Raw genomic sequence first — 22133 nt, 5'->3', positions numbered from 1 at the left:
TCCTGACTCTGTGGAGCCTGCATTCTACCAGAGAGGGGAAGCAAACAACAATCCTCCAAGAAATACCAGGTGGTTTAGCCACATGCTATGGAGACTTAAGCAGACTTGGAAGATCAAAGCTGGGTGGACAGAAGCACGGTTTCCATTTATATCATGCACAAGACAAGGCTCACTGGAAACAGATATTTTAAACATGTCTGAAGAGAGGCAGGGCAGAATTGATGATGGGCCCTGTCTCACAGGACAACATCTATGGCCTCTGATGTGTGGGGTTACAGAACTGGGCCACAGTGGCCATGTTCTGTGTCCTGGTACAGAGCCAGGTAGAACGGAGTCTTTAAGAGGAAGATTGGCTCTCATAGGTCATTAGCACATCCACAGTCAGCCTGGCTCTACTGGCTAAAGAAACTACTCAGTCCTATAGCTACTCACGTATGTGAATGCTGACATGTGCTATACACATTCTAGGGCAATGTTGTGGCATAGCAGTTTCACATCCCATATCAGACACTGGTTCATGTTCTGGCTGCACTGCTCCTGATCTAACTCCCTTCTAATGTGCCTGGGAAAGCACAGATGATGGCCCAAGTACTTGGCCCCTTCCACCCATGTATGAGACCTGGATGGAATTCTTGTATCCTTGTTTTGGCCTGGACTCAATATATAACACTCATTTGGGGAGTAGAATATCAGATGGAAGTCCTCTTTCTCTCTGTATCTCCATCTTTCTATGTAAATCTGTCTTTAAAATACACAATTTTTAAATAAAATTTCTGCAATATATTGTTAAGGAACTTTCAAAATATTTCTACCTACTTGAAAGGCAGAGTGAAAGATAGAGAAGGAGTGCCAGGGGTGAGAGGGGAGAGGAACAGAGGGAGGGAGAGAGAGAGAGAGAGGGAGAGAGGGAGAAAAAGAAAGTCCTGCAGTCAGGGTACACCTACATAAATACCTGCAAAGGACAGGGCTAGGCTAGTCCATATCCAGGAGCCTAGAACCATCATCTCTGATGGACAGGATGCATAATAGGAATCTGGAAAGCTAGCAGAAGAGCAAGGAATGGAACCAGTCATCCAGTATGAGATTCAAGACTCCAAAGTGGTGGCTTGAAATGCCTTGACTCAAGGCCTTCTCCTGTTAAGGATCCTGAGATGATGTTTTAAGGTTCTGTTTTCTGACAGGCCCTAAATACAACAATCAGTGTCTTTAGTAGAGGATAACAGAGAGGCATTTGAGACATCAGAAGATAGGAACACTCAGGGAAAAAGTGGCATGAGACAAAGGCAGAGATTGGGGCCCCAGTCACGGAAGACAGCAACTTCCACAAGTTACAAGAAGCAAGGAGTAGATTCTCCCTCGGAGCATTTGTTAGAAGTGTGGCCCTGATGACCTCTGCATTTCAGACTTTTGGTCTCCTTAGAGGTACATGAGCAAGGCTGCATTGTTCAGAGCTAAAAAGTTTGATATAATCTGTGACATCAAACATGAGGAAAGAGAAAAGCATAGGAAAATAAGACAGTAGAGTTTCTCCAGGGCTCTAGGGATTTACTGCACATACCTGTCTGACCAAACCTCAGTATTTGCAAACTGTCACAGCTAAAGTATCTCACTGCACAATAAAGACCAATACACAAAGCCACCTTCCCACAATGCACTCCATATGGGCATTTCTCTCCCTAAAATATGTCCCTTTCATTTCATTCCTCAATATGCCTGGATAATGCACCAAATGCTGGGATCCTGTCAAGGTTTTCAGAGAGTAACCCCTGCAACGCCCTAGGGCTGGGGCATTATAATAAATAAAGAGAAAATGGATGTTACGATAGTCTTAATATTGGTGATGACCATGACATAAGAGTTTCATTTTGAATGAACAAAATAGCCCCCAAACAATCTCCAGAACTGCATAGATTTGCCAAGTAGTAACACACACGATTGCAGGCAGGAGTCCAAGTGCAGCTTCAAAGAACAGAACAGAATTAGGGAAGCTGAACATGCCTAGGGAATTCTTCCCAAAGTTTCCTCATGAGCCACCAGCCCACCCCAGGAGTAGTCAGTCCAGAAACACAGCCTGGAGTGGCCTTAGGAGCTCTCTTGTCAGGAGGGAAACCCAAGGATAAGAGAAGATCACTTCAGCATACCCTCCTCTGCTCACAAACCCCACCTTTAAACAGTAAAACATCAGAAACCATTTCAACCTTGTTTACCCTTAGTTGACAATGGCCATCCAGGAGCAGAAACAGTGTGATCCCCTCCTGGGGCACTGATTTCTCCACACCCTCAAAGGAAGGAGATCTGTGCATTTCAGAATTCTTTCATCAGAAAAGCACACCATGATCTTGCCATATCAGCCAAGAAGGACTTGTAGCCTAGTCCCACCTTCCTCTCTGATCTCCTTGGATTAGTCCTGAACTCATTATTGGGAGCAAGGAATGGATCCAAGGAAGATGTGTATAAAAGAGTGCAAAAACAATATACCTGGAGTCAAGCACTGGTACCACAGAACAGAGGTGAACATTTAGCACCCTCAATAATGGGCATGTTTTTTCCTGTGTATCTGTAAGTTGGTGGTAAGTGATCTGTATACAGATTTTCTAATGTGCTTACATCTCATTTTGTGAATAACCTCTGCGCTTCCACAAAAAGTCCAAGGCGACACCATTAGTCATAAACAGGTAATCCTGGTCCCCAAGAAGCCTGTTGTCTAGGAGAGGAAATAAGGGGCCATTTCACTAGGAGCTCAACACCACTCTGAGAATGAAGGCTGAATCCTACACCAACTTGTGGTGTCCACTTCTTACATGACAAGATGCCATGCTGAAGGTACTCTCTAGAAAATGACTATTTGGTATAAATGTAATTCAAAAAGTGACAAACCTCAAGAGTTTCAAAGTGTTTGTTGCTTATTCACAAGTTTAGGTTTAAGCTCCTTTCAAACTTTACGATGCATAACAGGTTAATACTCTGCAGTCTATGCATTGACAAAGAGAGCTTGAGGATGGGAAGGAACTTTTAATTCCTTCTACTCTGGAGTTTCAGGTCAAGTCATATACTCCTGCTGCATCTTGGTCATATCATCTAGAAAATGGAGAACACTCTGAAAACATATTGATAGAGCTGCTACTCTGTTCCATGTGTAATTGGCCTCCTATTTTAGAATACCTATGGCATTTAAGGTATTTCTACAAAGAATTCAGATATACAAGGACAATTCAAAATGATTGAGAAAATAGATTTAAAATAATTTTAGGAGTAGATATAGAATCAAGATGTTAAGACACTGATTAAGATGTCCATATCCCTCCGGCGCCGCAGCTCACTAGGCTAATCCTCCGCCTTGCGGCGCCAGCACACCGGGTTCTAGTCCCGGTCGGGGCACCAGATTCTGTCCCGGTTGCCCCTCTTCCAGGCCAGCTCTCTGCTGTGACCAGGGAGTGAAGTGGAGGATAGCCCAAGTCCTTGGCCCCTGCACCCCATGGGAGACCAGGATAAGCACCTGGCTCCTGCCATTGGATCAGCGCAGTGCGCCGGCTGCAGCGCGCCTGCCGCGGAGGCCATTGGAGGGTCAACCATCGGCAAAAGGAAGACCTTTCTCTCTGTCTCTCTCTCTCTCACTGTCCACTCTGCCTGTCAAAAAAAAAAAAAAAAAAAAAAAAAAAAGATGTCCATATCCCATGGTGGAGTACATGGATGTGATACCTGCCTTTAGTTCCTGCCTTTAGCTTCCTGAAAATACCAAACTTGAGAGGCAATGGCAATTTCAAATATTGTGTTCCAGCCACCCATGGGGAAGATCTGGATTAAGTTCCCCTCCCAAGCCGATGCAGGCAATTGAGTATTGAACAAGTGGATGGAATCAATCTCTCTCTTTCTCTCCCTCTCTCTCTGACACTCCACATTCCAGATTAATTAATTTTGCATTATAAGTTTAGATTTGTGTGAAAATATTGAAATCCATGTATTTTTTTTCATAGCACTCATTGCCCATGAACTTTTCACAAGCCCACAGTATTTCGAGTCTTCTAGTATGACCCTGTCAAAAGACAAAGAAATAGGCCTCAAACTAGTAAGACCTTCCCAAGGGGACATCATTATGTTCTGTTGGATCTGTGACAAGAACCCCATCTCCTTGATTTCACTCCAATGTGATTTCATTGGTTCTGGATGCAGTAAAATACAAGCAAAAAATATAATTCTTTTGTCCAGTGTAAATTGTGTGGGGCTTGGTTACTTGAAATTGGAGCATTGTTTGTTAAGAGGTATGAGGGCAAATAGGCACATTAAATAAAATACCCACCAGGAATGTAAAAAGGTGCCTCTGAGGATGATCTCATAAGATGGGCACAGCTGACCACCACAGTTGTGTGTGGGCTGCAGTTCCCAAAAGACTGGGTGAATTCTTGTTTTCCAGCAACCTGAAGCGTCCACCCTGACAGGCAACAGTAAAATAAAATCAACATTTGGACAAAACCACATTGAATTCTGCATACCCATGCAAGTCTACAAAAGATTCCATGCACAGTTTGAGTTATCATTGAATTACTTAACAATAACAATTTCTACCAGTTTTGGCTTAAAATAATTGAGTAAGAGAACATTCCCTCAAAGACATACCTGAGCCTTCCACTTCCATTTGGTCAGAAAAATCCTGAGGTAAAAGTTCACAAAATATTATTGTCCAAATCCCATTTTATTGTCCTGAAACCTCAACATTTCTCATATGTCTAATGAATTTTCTTCTTTGATAAAATCCATGGAAATAATATGACTGTATTTTTTTCTTTCTTTCTTTTTGACAGGCAGAGTTAGAGAGAGAGGGAGAGAGAGAGAGAGATAGAGAGAGAGAGAGAGAGGTCTCCCTTTTTCCGTTGGTTCACCCCCCTAAATGGCTGGTGCACCGTGCCGATCTGAAGGCAGGTACCAGGTGCTTCTCCTGGTCTCCCATGCGAGTGCAGGGCCCAAGCACTTGGGCCATCTTCCACTGCCTTCCATGGCCACAGCAGAGAGACAGACTGGAAGAGGAGCAACTGGGACAGAATCTGGTGCCCCAGCCAGGACTAGAACCTGGGGTGCCGATGCTGCAGGCAGAGGATTAGCCAAGTGAGCCACAGCGCCGGCCATGACTGTATTTTTTAAATCACATGTAATCTTTTTCAGAACTACTATAGGAAAGGATTTTAAAAATTAACGATCTTTTCCACAAACAAAATATTATTGAATTCTGTTCAAATGATTTAAATGAATTAAAATGCGAAACTGCCCATAATTTCTGCTTCTGAAGAAATTATAGGTGGCATATAAGAGCTTATTTCTCCTGTCTTCAAATAGAATTTGGATCTGAAATAAAAACCTGCATCTAAATTTTTTGACTATAAAGGGATAATTTTATGAGCAGAGGGCCAAAATATATTGTGTAATATACGAATTATGTCAGATATAATTGTAAATAGATTTTTAAAAACTAAACAGAAATTTGAATGATTTTATAGATTCCTAGTCTTGAAACTTCTGCAAGTGATATGCTGGACACACATCAGCCCCAGTGAAGTAAACCGAGGAAACGAGGTTCAAGTAAATTAAGCCATGGGGGAGGACTGTCTCAATCCTTCTTGTCATGCTGAAACAATGATCCATGTTTCCCTTGTCCTGACACCAAAGGACATTTGCTCTGTTGAGCAATAGATATCTCAGGTGGCATTCAGGTCACAATAGTGTACAGTAAGGGGAGCACCCAGCTGACATTGGCACAATGACTGAAAGGTATAAGTCTTCTTGGAATCCAATACATGACTACACTAATAACTCACGAGATGATGTGTTTCCTTTCCTGACAAATTCCTGGAGGTCAGAGAAAGTAGCTTTTAATTTATGAGGAAATTTCCACCAGAATGTTTCGTTCAAAATAAACCAAAACTGGTCTAGAATACAGACTTCACATGTTTGTGAGGGATGATGCAAGGATGACGATTGGGGATCCCTGTCCTGCATCTTTTCAGGAAACCATAGCCCAGTGTGTGTCCTGTGCCACTTAGGACCACGCTTTTGTGCCCTCTGCCTAGGTGGAAGCAGATCACGTACTCAGAGATATGCCATGTGCAAGGTACCCTACAGATTACAGCACAGCAATGAGGAAAAAAATCAGAGTAATTCCCAAGAATATTAGGCAGCACCACTTTCAGACCCCCTGCTGTGGATACACAGCATTCAAAGACTGGCAAGACCACTGCCATTGGCTGATCTAAGACAGGGTCTAATTTTTTAAACTAAATTTCTAAAAAGAGGGGAAGAGAACCCGCCTTCCAGGAAGGGAGATGGTGTTGGCAGCATCTAATCAGCTCTGGGCACCACACACCTGCTAGGAAGCCTTTGCAGGTAGATGACAGCTGTGGGCCACGGTGGCCACGGAGAAGTGCCCTTGTCTCCAGGAGAAGCACAGCAGGACACTCCAAGAAGCCTGGTGGGATCAGGGTTGCCCCCTCCCAGGCTTGCTGCAGGCGCTGCCTTCAGAGACCCAGGGAGAGCACCAGCAATATGTGGTCTCTGGGGCCCAGCTGGCATCCTAGCAGTGCATCAATAGCCTGTAGAGATGGTGCCCAGGCCAGACTATTCGGTCGGATTGGACCCGCAGGCCCCAAATGGTTCTCACACAGCAGCCCGTGCAGCTCCAAACGCCTGCAACCGTCCTGCCGGGGCCAACGCCTGCCTCACCCTCAGTTGATGGCAACACCGGACTCGCGCTTCCCGGCTTGCGCCTTCTTGCAGGAATCCTTTCCCTGCCACCAGTTCCATTGCGAAGTCACCAGCATTCCCTCCACAGACTGCATGAGGCCTTAGGGCAAGAAGGCACTCTGGCTGTTCCTCTAGGACTGTTTCTCTCTTCAGGGACCGCATGCGTACAATCTGCTCTAAATGGCCAAGTTTTAATCAGCACTGTCCCTGCTCTCTGTGGGCCCCAGCAGGCTCTCCTCCCCTGGGTCCCTGGGCTGTGATGCTGTCCCCACCTGGCCGGTTCAGACCCACTCCTGCGCGGGTCTACGCTGACCCCAGGCTTTCTCCTCCAGGCCTTTTCACAGCGTCCCTGAGATGTGGTGCCCCTCCTGCAGGATTTAGGCTATTCTCCAGGGCCCTTCACACTGAGTTCTGGGGGTGCTCAGATCTGCGGATATCAGTGCAGGGGTGCAGGAGGGCAGCTTTTAGTTGTTTTTTTTTTCCCAGAGTCGTCCTCCACTCCACTGTCCTCTGGGTGCCAGGGCTGCTGTTCTGCCAACAACCATGCCACTGATGCTGAGACCACAGGGAGTGGTGCCCACCTCTTCAGCTGCCCAGATGTAGACCCCCTCAAGGAAAAACATGAAGTAGCCAAAGAACACCAGGAACCTGGAGGGCAAATTGAGGACTTGGAGGATAAAACAGATGCAGGGGAGCCTGCACTACCTCTCCACCTGCCCCCTTTACCTTCTATCTGTGTCAGAGATTGCATAATCCCTGTCTCTGCCCATGAACACCATGCATATCCCAGCTGCTGCTACCGCTTGACTTTCCAGACCTGCCTGCTCTACCCTGGATTCTCGGCCCCTCTACTCTCCCACATGACAAGTGTTGACAAAGATGATGACCTAATTACTTGGATCCCTGCCATCCATGTGGGAGACATGAATGGAGTTCCAGCCTTCACACTTCAACATAGTCAGTCCTGGATGTTGCAGGTACTTGGGGAATACACCAGCAAATGGGATCTCTGTGATGCTCTGTGTCTCTCTGCACTTCAAATAGAAGCACATAAACAAGACTAGTGTCTGCAAATACTAGCTGATAGAATAAAAAAGGGAGAGAATGATCCAACATGGGAAGCGAGATACACAGCAGACCCATAGAATGGCAGCTGTCCTAAACAGCACTCTGGCCTCAGAATCAGCCCTTAAGGCATGCGGATCTGGCTGAAAAGCCCATGAGAGCATCACAGGCATGGAAAGCGAAAACACTCTGGCAAAACAAACAAACAAACAAACAAACCCCCCCCCCAAAAAAAAAACAAACCCTACATGAAAGATCTCCGTGAGTGAGATCTCAGTGAAAAGAACAGGAACAGGTCATCAAAGAAGGAGGTAACTTTCTCTGAAGGGAGGAGAGAACTTCCACTTTGACTACGACCTTGTCTAAATATGATCGGAGTTGGTGAACTCAAAAGGCTTCCATAGCCTTGGCGACTCATGACAAGAGCCTAGTGTGATTACTGATGCCATAAACAAGAGTGTCAATTTGTTAAGTCAACAACAGGAGTCACTGTGCACTTACTTCTCATGTAGGATCTCTGTCCTTAATGTGCTGTACATTGTGATTTAATGCTATAACGAGTACTCAAACAGTATTTTTCACTTTGTGTTTCTATGTGGGTGCAAACTGTTGAAATCTTTACTTAATATATGCTAAACTGATCTTTTGTATATAAAGAAAATTGAAAATGAATCTTGATATGAATGGAAGTGGGGAGGGAGAGGGAAAGGGAAGGGTTGCGGGTAGGAGGGAAGTTATGGTGGGGGAGCCAATTGTAATCCATAAGCTGTACTTTGGAAATTTATATTCATTAAATAAAAGTTAAAAAAAATTTAAAAATTTTCAAAAGAGAAGCAAGTGAATCCAAAATAAAGGGAAACAATATAACAAGGAATTTCAGAGAAAATCCTTTTGATACAATAGGGATTTGAAGTTCCTTAAGACAGATGGGGCCTTGTCCTGGGGATTCTTGTACAGTACATGCCATTGACCCTGGCCTCCCTGCAGACTGCAGCACCAGCCTCTAGATTGTGCAGAGACAGAGGAAAACACTTCTGAGTGTGAATTGTAACCACAGTGAGCACCAGGGCAGCTTCTGAGGGTCACAAGGAAATGAGCAGTAGCACCATGAGGGCTGAGGGAGGAGCTGGGGAGGATGTAGGGTGTCTAGGCCTGGTCTTGCACCTCTACAACTGCTAAAAGTGAAGCTTTCCATTCATCTTTGCTTGAGCAAAGAAACTACTGAATATCTGAGTTTCTGAAGCATGGCATTACTGATAATTATATATATGTAATATAATATATATAATAAGTATCAGTAATTCCATGAGGACTTTATATATAAATATTTATATATTATTTCATTTATACTTATATTTATATTTAAATACATTATATTTAATATTATATAATATTTAAATATATTATAATTTAAATACTATATTTATATGTATATAAATATAAATATTTATATCTATGAATATAAATATAAATTATATAGATTTATATAAATATAATCGTATGTATATATAACACTCCATTTACTTCATAATTTTTTTAACTTTTATTTAATGAATATAGATTTCCAAAGTACAGCTTATGGATTACATTGGCTTCCCCCCCCAAAGACTTCCCTCCCACCCACAACCCTCCCCTTTCCCGCTCTCTCTCCCCTTCCATTCATATCAAGATTCCTTTTCAATTTTCTTTATATACAGAAAATCTGTTTAGTATACATTAAGTAAAGATTTCAACAGTTTGCACCCACATAGAAACACAAAGTGAAAAATGCTGTTTGAGTACTTGTTATAGCATTAAATCTCAATGTACAGCACATTAAGGACAGAGATCCTACATGAGGAGTAAGTGCACAGTGACTCCTGTTGTTGACTTAACAAATTGACACTCTTGTTTATGGCATCAGTAATCACCCTAGGCTCTTGTCATGAGTTGCCAAGAAGAGCAGTTTAGCGATGTCCCTGTGTGACAGCTGTCACTTATTCCTGTAAGAACTTTTGAAAGACATGAGTTACATCTGGTAGTAATCAAAGCATTATTATTATGTGGAAAAGAGGATATAGTAGAGATCGTGCCCATGGTGGGAAAGATGACTACAATGAGGGAGGGCTGTTTTGGGAATATATTTCATGAACACACTTCTCTTAACCACACCCAATTTAGTGGTGTAAAAACAGCACTCTTGACATAAAAAGAAACACAGCTTTCAAACAGAGGGGTTCAGAGACACAGGGTGGGGGGAGAGAGAGAGAGAGAGAGAGAGAGAGAGAGAGAGAAACCATGTCATTGAGGTATCACAGTCTCGGGGTATTTGTATGTCTTTAACATATCATCTGCAAAGAGCAAAAGTAATTGTTATAAACTATTGTGAAGGCAGGGGTAGTCTTAATGGAGCCATTTCTAGCTTGTTTTTGATAAAGTCTAAATCTTTTTGTCCATTGGAAAATATTTGCTACAATGATCTTCCTCCCTGTTTTGTTTATTGTGTACTTGCTAGCAAGGAGCTATGGTATGGAGTTTGCCCAGCTTGCTTCTAGTCCTGGGCTTCTTCATTCCTGATTCTGTTTTGGAAACCCTGGCTCCTCACAGGGGTTAGGACATTTACTTCCCTGGCATCTTCAGGCTTAGCAGGGGGCAAAGTAAGAACCTATGATCAAGACAGGGTTCCAGCAGAAGGTGGTCTCCCATGGAGCCACAGTGCAGGTCGCAGAAACTGTTTCCATCCAAGGTTTTATGTGTATGGCCATTGAGAATTTCATTGCTTCAAGTTTGGATGAAACAGTTCTAACAAGCATATTGAATTCACAGGGTCTAAAACAAAGGACAGAATCATTATTAGAGGACCTAAGAAAGGCACTATCCAAACAAGGAGGAAGTCTTCCTATTGAGAAGAAAATAGAAACTGACAGGAGGGATTTGATAATAGTAAGATGGGAGTTAAAGCCTGGCCATATATATGTGAGGCCCAAACCTTCCTATCTCTTCACATGAGGTACTGGAGGAGACATCAAAAGGGAGATGTGAACTTTCTTAGAGAAGACATCCCACTAAATCCCGTTACCTGACTGGCCTGGGAAGAGAACTTTCCTGATTAAGATGTTGATAAAGGATAGGCAATCTCTCTAAAAGGAAATTTACAATCCTGCCTGTAACGTTACTAACCCTAGGCCATCCTGTCAATAGTGTTGGTTACTATGGAATCTGGGTGGCATAAAGGGCTTTTTCAAGTTGGAGCCAACAGGGTCTGCAGTTCTGGCTTGGGAGTTCTTATGATGTGAGACAAGTCAGGCAGATAGGCAGTTTAAGTTCATAAGCTGGAAGCCACACCTACCCCACTGTGTCACCATATCAATCTACTTGTCAACTGGATGACCCCTTTGCCAGGATGTACCTTCTCTTGCCTGGGACCAAGGGGAAGTGCTATGTAGCCACTCCCCTTTCTAAGCTCATAAGAAGCCTGGTAAAGGGCAGGGTGCTCTCTCTCTCTCCCTCTCCCCACCCTCTACATGGACTCAGGGAAAGCAGGGTATGTAAGTCCCTCTTAACCCTTACTGGACCACTCTCACTAAATAAAGCCCTCATATGGCCTGTGTATTCTTCTCATTCTATAAATAAACCTTATCACATCGCACATCATGTTTGTACCTGTACTTAGAAGTCTTCTGTAAGTAAAAGGCCAGTGCCTGGAATAGAGATTTAGGCCCAACCTAGCTCACAACACTTTGACAGCAGGCGGTTATGTTTCCAGGGACTCAGCTCTTAGCAGAGCTGACAGTGTCTTTGGAAGCTATTTTCTGTCATGACCCTTACTTACCCAAAACCACATCAAAAATCATTTCCATTTTGGAGTGGACTGGCCTTGTTGAGTCTCCTTGATGGCTGGTCACTGTGTAAAGCTGTTATTAATTGGCCTGTCACTCATCTTTACATTGTTCCTGTTGCATAGCTTGCAAGCTAGACCATGGAATTGACCCTGACAGTATTTTTCCTATGAGATAAGACTGTCCTTCTAGGTAAAATCAAACATAATGGCCACCTTATCCAACCTGTCTATAAATTTTGAAGCCATTAGTAAAATTTTTATCTCTCCCTCAGTTTGGTTTGAAAAGGGTGGGTGTTGCTTGACTATTGTGCCCATGGCAAAATAAATGTATCTGTAAAATCATAATTTAAGTTCTTATTATTTGGCTCTGCTATTTGGTGTTCTGTAAGTGGCCAAGCATTGTTATACAGAAAGGTTAGCCATCTCTTTTTAAGGTCTGGGGAATCAAACTGTGCATCCTAGTAGAGAATGCTTTAGAATAGAGTTTATTTTCTAGCCAGAATGAAATAGAGAGGAAGTGAGGCAACAAGTCAGGCTCCCAATTTACTTACTGTGCCCCTCTGGGCTTTCATACATAACCAGTGCTCATCACATGGCCAGTGGGTTTATAGGCCAGAGTTTTTAGGCCTAACTAGTATCCATGTAAGATATCTTCAATTACTTCTAAGTCTTTTTGGAAACTTGCTTTTTGGCTGAATGCCCATAATTATTTAACTGAATTTATTATGAATATATGATAAAGCAATTACCAACCAATCATGCACAAGACCCTTTTTCATAACACCTTGGCCTTATTTAATTGTATTAGGGGTTGACACCAATGACTGCATTTTGATTTTTACTTTTTCCTTCTGATTAAAATCCTTTTTGAGCACAAATCATCTTGTGGCTAGCTCTTATTTGTCCCTCATTGCCCATTCGGATTTGACCTGGTTGTTGATGTGTTCCCCATAGTGGGAGAAGTAGTTGATGACCAGGAGTCAGTGCCAATAACCTTTTTAGCCACATTTAAGCAACAAAGAGATTTTAGGAGAAGTGGTACCTAGGGAACTATACCTGTAGCCAATTTTTAAATAGCTTTATCTGTTTACAGAGCTGTCTCAAAGTACTAAATATAATAGAAATCACACTAAGAAAAAAAAAAAAACTTTGGAACCTAAAGGAGGAAACATTTAAACACAGAACCATCAATGTTTTAATTTCAATGGGTAGTTTGTTTTTACATTTTTTCAGAGTTTTTGAATCTCTCATGTAGATTGATTTTATAGGTTTTCCAAAAACCTACATTTAACAACATTTGTTAGAGTCTTTTACATAAATCTGATTTTTTTAGAACACTACAAAACTGTGGATCACAAATTACTTTAAATAGCCATTGTTAAAATTGTAAAACTCACTATTCCACAAGAAGAGACAGAGGCACTTGTTTATTTCAAACAGTATTTTAGAAAATACCTGAAGGATTTTAAAAACATGTATCCCTTTTAGGCTTCTGAACCTTTCTCATTAAGATAACCATCATGGCTGATAATAAAACAAGATCATTAGACTTTTGTAGCTTTTGGACATTTGTATCAATAGCAATTTACATTATCATAACTTAAATTTAGCACCATTGCACACCTTGGCAGCTCCCTTAATATAATCCAAATAGCGTAATTAGTCAGTTAGTCAGTGTCTGTACAGGATGAGAGATATATCATTTGACATTTCCAGGAGCCAAATTGGAAATATCAAAGTCTAAAGAATTTGGAACTTTGATTCTTAGAATATCTGTCAAAGATGCCAATGGAACTTAAAACATCTGGTTAAAATAGCATCCTTTAGTATCATTAAATAATATCACTCACTTAATTAGGGTGATTTACCCAGTTATAGATAAGATTCAATAATAATTATAAACCAATAATTCAAATATTTTAAAATTAGTATATATTTAAACAAACTCTTTTATTTTTTTTAACTTTTATTTAATGAATATAAATTTCCAAAATACAGCTTATGGATTACAATGGCTTCCCCCCCATAACTTCCCTCCCACCTGCAACCCTCCCCTTTCCTGCTCCCTCTCCCCTTCCATTCACATCAAGATTCATTTTCAATTTTCTTTATATACAGAAGATCAGTTTAGCATATATTAAGTAAAGATTTCAACAGTTTGCACCCACATAGAAATACAAAGTGAAAAATACTGTTTGAGTACTAGTTATAGCATTAAATCACAATGTACAGCACATTAAGGACAGAGATCCTACATGAGGAGTAAGTGCACAGTGACTCCTGTTGTTGACTTAACAAATTGACACTTGTGGGGAGCAACTGAGACTAGACTAAATTACTGGAACTAGGACTAATTCTCTGCATCTGATCTCCCACAATATGGCGCTGAGCGACAGCAAACAACTTCTACACAGCTGCCTCACCAATTTGACTGATAAGCTGCAGGAGCTGATCCTGCTCCTGATTGGAGGAGAGCAGCATGCTCAGCGTGTGGGCAGCAGAGCATGGATTGGTGGAAGAGGACTATAAAGGAAGAGACAATATGCACCAGGAACATCTAAGGGGAACATCTGAGCAGCCCCTGAGAGAGCCGGTCGGCGGTATGCCGCTCCTCTGTGGAAGCGGGGAAAGCGGCAGGGGTGCCGCACCTCCGCGGAGGCGGGGGGGCCGGCAGCTAACCCGGGATGGTGTTGTTCCTCCGCGAGTGAGGGAACGGCAGCAAACCCGGGAAGGGCCGGGCAAAGAGAACAGCGCAGGGTCCAGTGTCGTTCCTCCGCGAATTGGGGAGCGACAACACTCTTGTTTATGGCATCAGTAATCACCCTAGGTTCTTGTCATGAGTTGCCAAGGCTATGGAAGCCTTTTGAGTTCACCAACTCTGATCATATTTAGACAAGGTTGTAGTCAAAGTGGAAGATCTCTGCTCCCTTCAGAGAAAGGTACCTCCTTCTCTGATGGCCCGTTCTTTCTACTGGGATCTCACTCGCAGAAATCTTTCATTTAGGTCATTTCATTTTATTTATTTATTTATTTTTTTGCCAGAGTGTCTTGGCTTTCCATGTCTGAAATACTCTCATGGGATCTTCAGCCATATCTGAATGCCTTAAGGGCTGATTCTGAGGCCACAGTGCTGTTTAGGACATCTGCCATTCTATGAGTCTGCTGTGTATCCCGTTTCCCATATTGGATCATTCTCTCCCTTTTTTATTTTATCAGTTAGTATTTGCAGACACTAGTCTTGTTATGTGATCCCTTTGACTCTTAGTCCTACCATTATGATCAGTTATGAACAGAAATTGATCACTTGGACTAGTGAGATGGCATTGGTACATGCCACCTTGCCTGGAATGAATTGGAATCCCCTGGCATGTTTCTAACTCTACCATTTGGGGCAAGTCCGATTGAGCATGTCCCAAATTGTACATCTCTTCCCTCTCTTATTCTCACTCTTATATTTAACAGGGATCACTTTTCAGTTAAGTTTCAACACTTAAGAATGCACCCTTCGATAGCTCAGCTGGTAGAGTGGAGGACTGTAGAGTGAACAATAAACTCTTTTAAAACTCAGCAGTGGGGCCAGTGTTGTGGCACAACAGGTTAAAGCCTGGCCTGAAGCACCAGCATCCCATCTGGGTGCCAGTTCTAGTCTCGGCTGCTTCTCTTCCAATCCATCTCTATGCTATGGCCTGGAATAGCAGTAGAAGATGGCCCAAGTCCTTGGGCCCCTGCACCCATGTGGGAGACCTGGAAGAAGCTCCTAGCTCCTGGTTTCGGATCCGCACAGCTCCAGTTGTTGCAGCCATCTGGGGAGTGAACCAGCAGATGGAAGACCTCTCTCTTTGTCTACCTCTCTCTGTAACTCTGTCTTTCAAATAAATAAAATAAACCATTAAAACAACTCAGCAGCTTTTAAACAATTAGAGTTTATTGAAAAGAGAACACAAAAGGTTAACTCAATGGAACCCCAAATCTGTATCTTTTTGGTCTGTCATCAAAATGGGAAATAAATACATTGAATAGAAGAGGTAGCAGATAGAATCATCCCACAATTTGGAATAATTTAACAGAACCAAAAAAGACATTTATGGGACCCAACTAGAAAATTTACAGAATTAAACAGAAACTGCTAAAATGAGATGTTGCAGCTTTTGCAAAAACATATTTTATTTTTCAAGATTAAGATCAAGATCAAAACTACTAACAGATATTTATTAATTATATTGTTCAAAACCTTCATTGTTTCAACAGAGGATTGGACTTTAACCTTATGTCACTTAGAAATTAGATTCAATTTTATTACACACATTTTCCTTACAAGGCTTATTCCTTTAAAACCTTTTATGACTTGCTCAGACCTTCTTCAACTTACTTAAACCTTTAGGTATCTTGTCTTTTCCCTTTCTTATTCAAAGTGTCTGTTTTCTTCTTAACCTTTCACACCAGGAAAATATTTTCATGTTCACAACTTTATTACTTTTTCTTATTTCTTAAATTATATATTGAAATAGTCATTTAAAAAGAAGTTTAAAGCACATCATCAACAATCCAAATTTTAAAGAGTGTTAATGGGAGTCATCACCAGGGAGACTCCTGAGTGTCACTGCCCTAGGCTGAGAGTTAACTGGTTTTCCTCCTCCTCTCCCTGTCAGGCAAAGGGGTGGAGCTTACATACCATAAACCAAAGAGAGAGAGAAAAAAAGTTTAAACAGTCATTTTTTTTCATCAAAGACTGCCACTAAGGAGGGAAGGGAGTGGGATTTTCAGGATGCCCAGGGTGGGGGTGATACATTGGAGAGTCCTCAGCTGTGTCTGGATAGCAAACAGGGTGTGAGAAATAAGAGAATAGGTTGTGTGCAGCTGCAACTGGGTGTTGGTAAAAGAACTGGGAAGTGAGGAGAGAAGACAGAGTGAGAGGAAAGCCATGTTCTTGAGGCAGCATTGGAACGCTGTGTTCTTTAGGCAGTAGGGTAGGCTATGTTTCAGATGGAAGAGGAAGAGAGCAGGGAGGCAGGGCAGAGGTTTGAATGGTGGGAAGAGGGTAGGGACCACTGACTATTTTCTGTTTCTCTATGTAAAGTTGTCAAGGTTTTGAAAAATTTGTACATTGAAAATACCAAAATTTTCGCCACTGAGAGTCATTATCCAATTTATACTGAGGCAAAAATGTGGTACAGAAGAAAATTAATTATTTTGGCTTTATCTCCCCCTTCAGGCCCACAGTCACCAATACATTTTTTAGGAGGCAGGCCAGGGGTGATTTGGGAGAAATTTGAGAAATTTTGAAACCTACAGACCAGGCAAAATACGGACAGGACCAGGGACTTAGCTGGCTCCAGAAGCTTCCACAACCAGATTCTTCTCCCGGAGAGGAGAAGCATTAGGGAAAGTATCTCTAGTCCAGGATGTGAGATTGTTCCCCAGAACCTTTTGAAAATTTCTCTCTTGTTCTTGGAACTAAGGGAGAGGAGCTTGGCTGGAGTGTAGATCCTCTGAGGGCATGGACAACAGCTAGAGTCTGGCTCAGCATGACTGGGCAGATGGAGGCCTATTTCTTACCAATCCTTGGGTTGAAAATCAAGTCTGCTGTGACAAGTGGCAGAGATCTGGCAAGGGTCTTCTGGCTGGAGTTCACGTGGGATTAGAAAACAAGAAAGTGAAAGTGTATTTAATAGGGTCGGTTTGGGAGGAAAAGGGCAGGGTTAGAAGGGGAAGAAAAATGGAGGATGAGAGATCTTTGGTGGGTAGCCGGGGATGTCACCCAGAAATGAAGGAGTCCACAAGGGCTGGACAATCAACAGTCATGGTCCTCACCCCCTGTTTGCTGCAGAGAGGAGAGGGAAGTTCAGGGGAGGAGAGCATCACAACCCTCACCCAGAGGGTATTGGAGCTTTTAGAATAGGGTAGGTTAGTACACACCCATGACCAGGTAGAAAGAAAAGTTCTATTGAGAGCAGGTTCTCCAGCTACCACTTACCATGGTAGAGCCTTTTGTTTTTAATTAAACTTGTTTCTAACTAACATGGTTAAAGTTATAGTAAAAACCTTCCTAAGGTCAGAAGAAAATAAATAGGGAGGAATTTGTCCTGGGAATGAAATATGGTTTTATCTGCTTGCCTGTGAATGCTTCAACTGTAGTAATGTTGTCGGTTAGCTTTATTAATTATTTTATTATTAATATCTTGAGGTTCCTTGCCATCTATTCAGATAAGATTTCTGAATATCGGCTAGAATAAAAAAGGTAACAGAGTAAGATTTTAGCATTTATTTAGTGAGAGAAATACACAGGACAGCCGGGGCTTTATTTAAGGGAAAAAGGATTCTAGAAGCCTAAAGTGGATCCATACCAGGCAGAGATCAGGCCAGGAGCTACGTGGAGCAAAGTGTGCGGTTAGCAGCAGCCAGAGGTAGCCTATCAGGCAGGAAAGCAGAAAGGGGCTACCAGAAGGCTGTGAGCCTGGAGCCATGTGACAATGGGAAGGGGGAGGGCTCAGCATGCTCCACACCTTTTATCAGTTTCGAAAAGGGGACTGGTTACATACAGGTAAGATCCGGTAGGGGCATGGGATAACAAAAGGGTGCAGGGCAAAGGGGTGGTCTTCCAGCTCATGAGTCTAATTGTGTTAATCCTATCTGCCTGCCCATATCGGTAATCATTTCAGGTTCTGTTTGCTAGTATAGAGCAATAGTGTTAACTGTTGCAAGGCAACATAGTATTCAGTATGTATGTGGGAAACACATCAGTAATGATGTACACATGTGCAGTATTGTATCAATGCCTGTGGCTGCCATGTAACATTAGAATATCCAATCAAATGTATGCATGTAATCATATAAGGGAGACAAAGAGGCTAAAACCATATATAAGGAAAAAGCCCTCTTCATACCAGTCTCAGGCTTCTGGATAAGGAATTCCATCTGGGCCTTATGCCAACATAAATAATAAAAGACTATTAGGCTCCAGTTCAATCTAAAATCTAAACAGACATAACTAATAAATAACAATCTCACACAAAAAATGAAAGGACAACAATTCTCATGCTAATTTGCTGTTACTGAATATTATAAACCTAAAATTCACTACCTTTTAAAAAAGCCATAGTGTTTTGTCGCAACACTGTGTGTCTTCCTGAGACTAAATGAAGAATGGCTATTTAATAGATCTCAGGTTGATATCACGGATTTTCAGTTTGAGTTACTTCATAAAAAAATAAAATACAATTCCATATAGATGTAATTTGACCTTAATTCAGATAAAGGCTGATGTAATATCAGCCTCTTAAGTCATCTAGGTGTAATAACTAAATGTAAACTGTATAAAGTTAAATGAGATAAATGTGTCTAAATATAAATTTAAGCACTCTTAGCACTTTATATTCTATCGAAAACTTTGTGTTTGTTAACAAATGATTTCATAAACTGTCCATATATGAAAACTAATTCAACTGCTTGAAAGTAACTAAGGTTGAGGCCAGCACCGCGGCTCACTAGGCTAATCCTCCGCCTTACGGCGCTGGCACACCGGGTTCTAGTCCCGTTCAGAGCACCGGATTCTGTCTCGGTTGCTCCTCTTCCAGGCCAGCTCTCTGCTGTGGCCAGGGAGTGCAGTGGAGGATGACCCAAGTGCTTGGGCCCTGCACCCCATGGGAGACCAGGATAAGTACCTGGCTCCTGCCATCGGATCAGCGCGGTGCACCGGCCACAGAGCGCTGACCGCGGCGGCCATTGGAGGGTGAACCAAGGTAAAGGAAGACCTTTCTCTCTGTCTCTCTCTCTCACTGTCCACTCTGCCTGTCAAAAAAAAAAAAAAAAGTAACTAAGGTTGAAATTTGCTATGTTCTTTTACCTTAAAAAATGTTGTCTTAATTTAAATATTTATGAAGGATTATTTCAATCTAAACCAAGAAAATCAGCAGATTTTAAAAATGTGTTCTTGGTGAAAAGGTTAAAAAGAAGAGACTTTTTGAATAAAAAATGACACAGCTTGTAAGAATTACTTTGTCCTGATGACTAGCTTACTCTAGACTATAATGGAAAAGATAGAAAAGTTTAAGTAAGCTACAGAAGATGTGAAAAAGTTACAGAAGGTTATGAAAGAATTTTTTGTATACAGAAGCTATCAGTTTATTTTTCTTTGATTGACATAGAATCTGATCCTCTGTTAAAACAATGAGACTTTTTTTTTTAAATGTTTTTATTTTTTTTTATTTTTTTTTAATTTTTGACAGGCAGAGTGGACAGTGAGAGAGAGAGACAGAGAGAGAAAGGTCTTCCTTTGCCGTTGGTTCACCCTCCAATGGCCGCCGCTGCAGCCGGCGCACCGCGCTGATCCGATGGCAGGAGCCAAGATCCAGGTGCTTTTCCTGGTCTCCCATGGGGTGCAGGGCCCAAGCACCTGGGCCATCCTCCACTGCACTCCCTGGCCATAGCAGAGAGCTGGCCTGGAAGAGGGGCAACCGGGACAGAACCCGGCGCCCCGACCGGGACTAGAACCCGGTGTGCCGGCGCCGCAAGGTGGAGGATTAGCCTATTGAGCCACGGCGCCGGCAAAACAATGAGACTTTTGAACTACATATATGTGAGTATGTTTGGTTTCTGTTTGGTTTAATTTTTAATTTGATTTCCCTCTGCTATGGGCTGCTATGGGTCTGTGCCAATTGCCAGTGTAAGCACGTAGCTCCACCTCATAGAGCTTTGTTTTTTTCTGGGAGCCGAAGGAGGCAGGTACCCGGGCTTTGATGTTCTAAGCCCCACCTGCTGGGGGACAGTCTTCCAGTTCCTTTGTTCACTTGAAAGCACCTGGGCCTCAGTTGTTCAGCCTCTCCCGTCGCTGTGCCCCCTACACAATGAGGAGGGAGTCATTCTGAACCACTGTGATCCTTGTTCTCAGGTTGGGTGTCCCTGCTACTGATGTGTGTGTGCCGGAGGCAGAAGCACAACCTGCCCTCCTGGGCTTGGGAATGTAAACAAGCAAGATGGCTGCTCCCCACCAGCTGCAGCTCCAGTTGTGGGTGGAGACACCGAGGGATCCTGCTGTGTTCAACCTCTTACTTGTCTCTCACATTTAGGTGAGGTGACTCATTACGCTTCATGACCCCACATGAGTCGAAAGAATTGATATTGGCAGTTCTGGTTTGGTAAAGCAGAGTTGTGGTGACAGCCAGGGCCTGATCAAGTAATGTGAATACATGAACCCTAAGATGAGGGGCTCAGGTCTACAAAGGGAAGCCAGATTAGAAGCAACCAGTGAGAGCAAAACATTCTGTCCACAAAAAGTTTTAAAAAAAACAGCTAATAGAAGCTTCTTAGCACAGTCCCAATTGGCAGGCGTGGTTGTCACCAGTCCTATTGTTAATACATAGGGCTAAAAATGTATTAACAGAAAAATGAGGGTCCACAATGCATTACAAGAGAAAACAAATATTAAGAAGCAATAAATCAGTCAGTCAATCAATCAATCTTTAAAAAAGAATCTCCAGGGATGGACCAAAAAAGGTAAGACAGAACTCATGCTAAGTGCTATTACCACGATTAAAAAAACTACCATAAGGCCAGTGCTGTGGCTCACTAGGCTAATCCTCCACTTGACACGGCACCCCAGGTTCTAGTCCCGGTTGGGGCGCTGGTTCTGTCCCGGTTGCCCCTGTTCCAGTCCAGCTCTCTGCTGTGGCCCGGGAAGGCAGTGGAGGATGGCCCAAGTGCTTGGGCCCTGCACCCCATGGGAGGCCAGGAGGAAGCACCTGGCTCCTGGCTTCGGATCAGCGCTGTGCACCGGCCGTGGCAGCCATTTTGGGGTGAACCAACGGAAGGAAGACCTTTCTCTTTCTCTCTCTCTCTCTCACTGTCTAACTCTGCCTGTCAAAAAAAAAAAAAACTACCATAAAATATGTGTAAGACTTTTCAAAAATATAATATGGAATATGCTGGCAAAATATGTCTCAGGAGCAAGTGACCATTTGGAGAATTTTACCCTTTAGTACTTCAGCTATATTTACAGTGAGTCGTTAGAGTGGAAAGCTTCTTTTCCTCCTCTATTTTAACATATAAATATTTCCTGTGTGATTACAAGATAATAAGTTCATTTAGCATGCTATTTTCGCTCAACAGTTTAAGCCATAGGAATAAGTTTATACAGATTGCAATGCAAATACTTACGCATTACATATTTTGTACTCTATTAGATACTATATGTGGGGAGCAACTCGGACTAGACTAAGTTACTCGAATTAAGACTTATTCTATGCATCTGCTCTCCCAAAATATGGTGCTGGGAGAGGAGTAAACAGCTTCTACACAGCTGCCTCCAGTTCAACCAATAAGCTGTAGGACCTGCTCCTGATTGGAGGAGAGCAGCGTACTTGGCGTGTGGGTAGCAGAGTTGGGATTGGTGGAAGAGGACTATAAAGGAGGAGAGAGACAACATGCACCAGGAACATCTATCTGAAGGAACACCTGTGCAGCCCCCGAGAGAGCCGGCCGGCGGTGTGCCGCTCCCCCGCGGAAGTGGGGAAAGTGGCAGGGG

General features: G+C 42.7%; 1 long non-coding RNA gene across 1 annotated transcript in view; it reads right to left on the bottom strand.

The window, feature by feature from the left end:
- The window catches only part of LOC103349278 (uncharacterized), a 91043-nt gene that overhangs the window by 8442 nt on the left and 60468 nt on the right, over positions 1 to 22133 (bottom strand). The window contains exon 3 of the long non-coding RNA XR_517493.3: positions 4298 to 4429. This is a non-coding gene — a long non-coding RNA (uncharacterized lncRNA). The remainder of the gene's footprint in view (positions 1 to 4297; positions 4430 to 22133) is intronic.

This window comes from Oryctolagus cuniculus, chromosome 10 (assembly GCF_964237555.1).
Source record: "Oryctolagus cuniculus chromosome 10, mOryCun1.1, whole genome shotgun sequence".
Classification (NCBI taxonomy): domain Eukaryota; kingdom Metazoa; phylum Chordata; class Mammalia; order Lagomorpha; family Leporidae; genus Oryctolagus; species Oryctolagus cuniculus.
The sequence above is the reverse complement of the archived record's forward strand: the minus strand, read 5'-3'. Positions and strand labels throughout refer to the sequence as shown.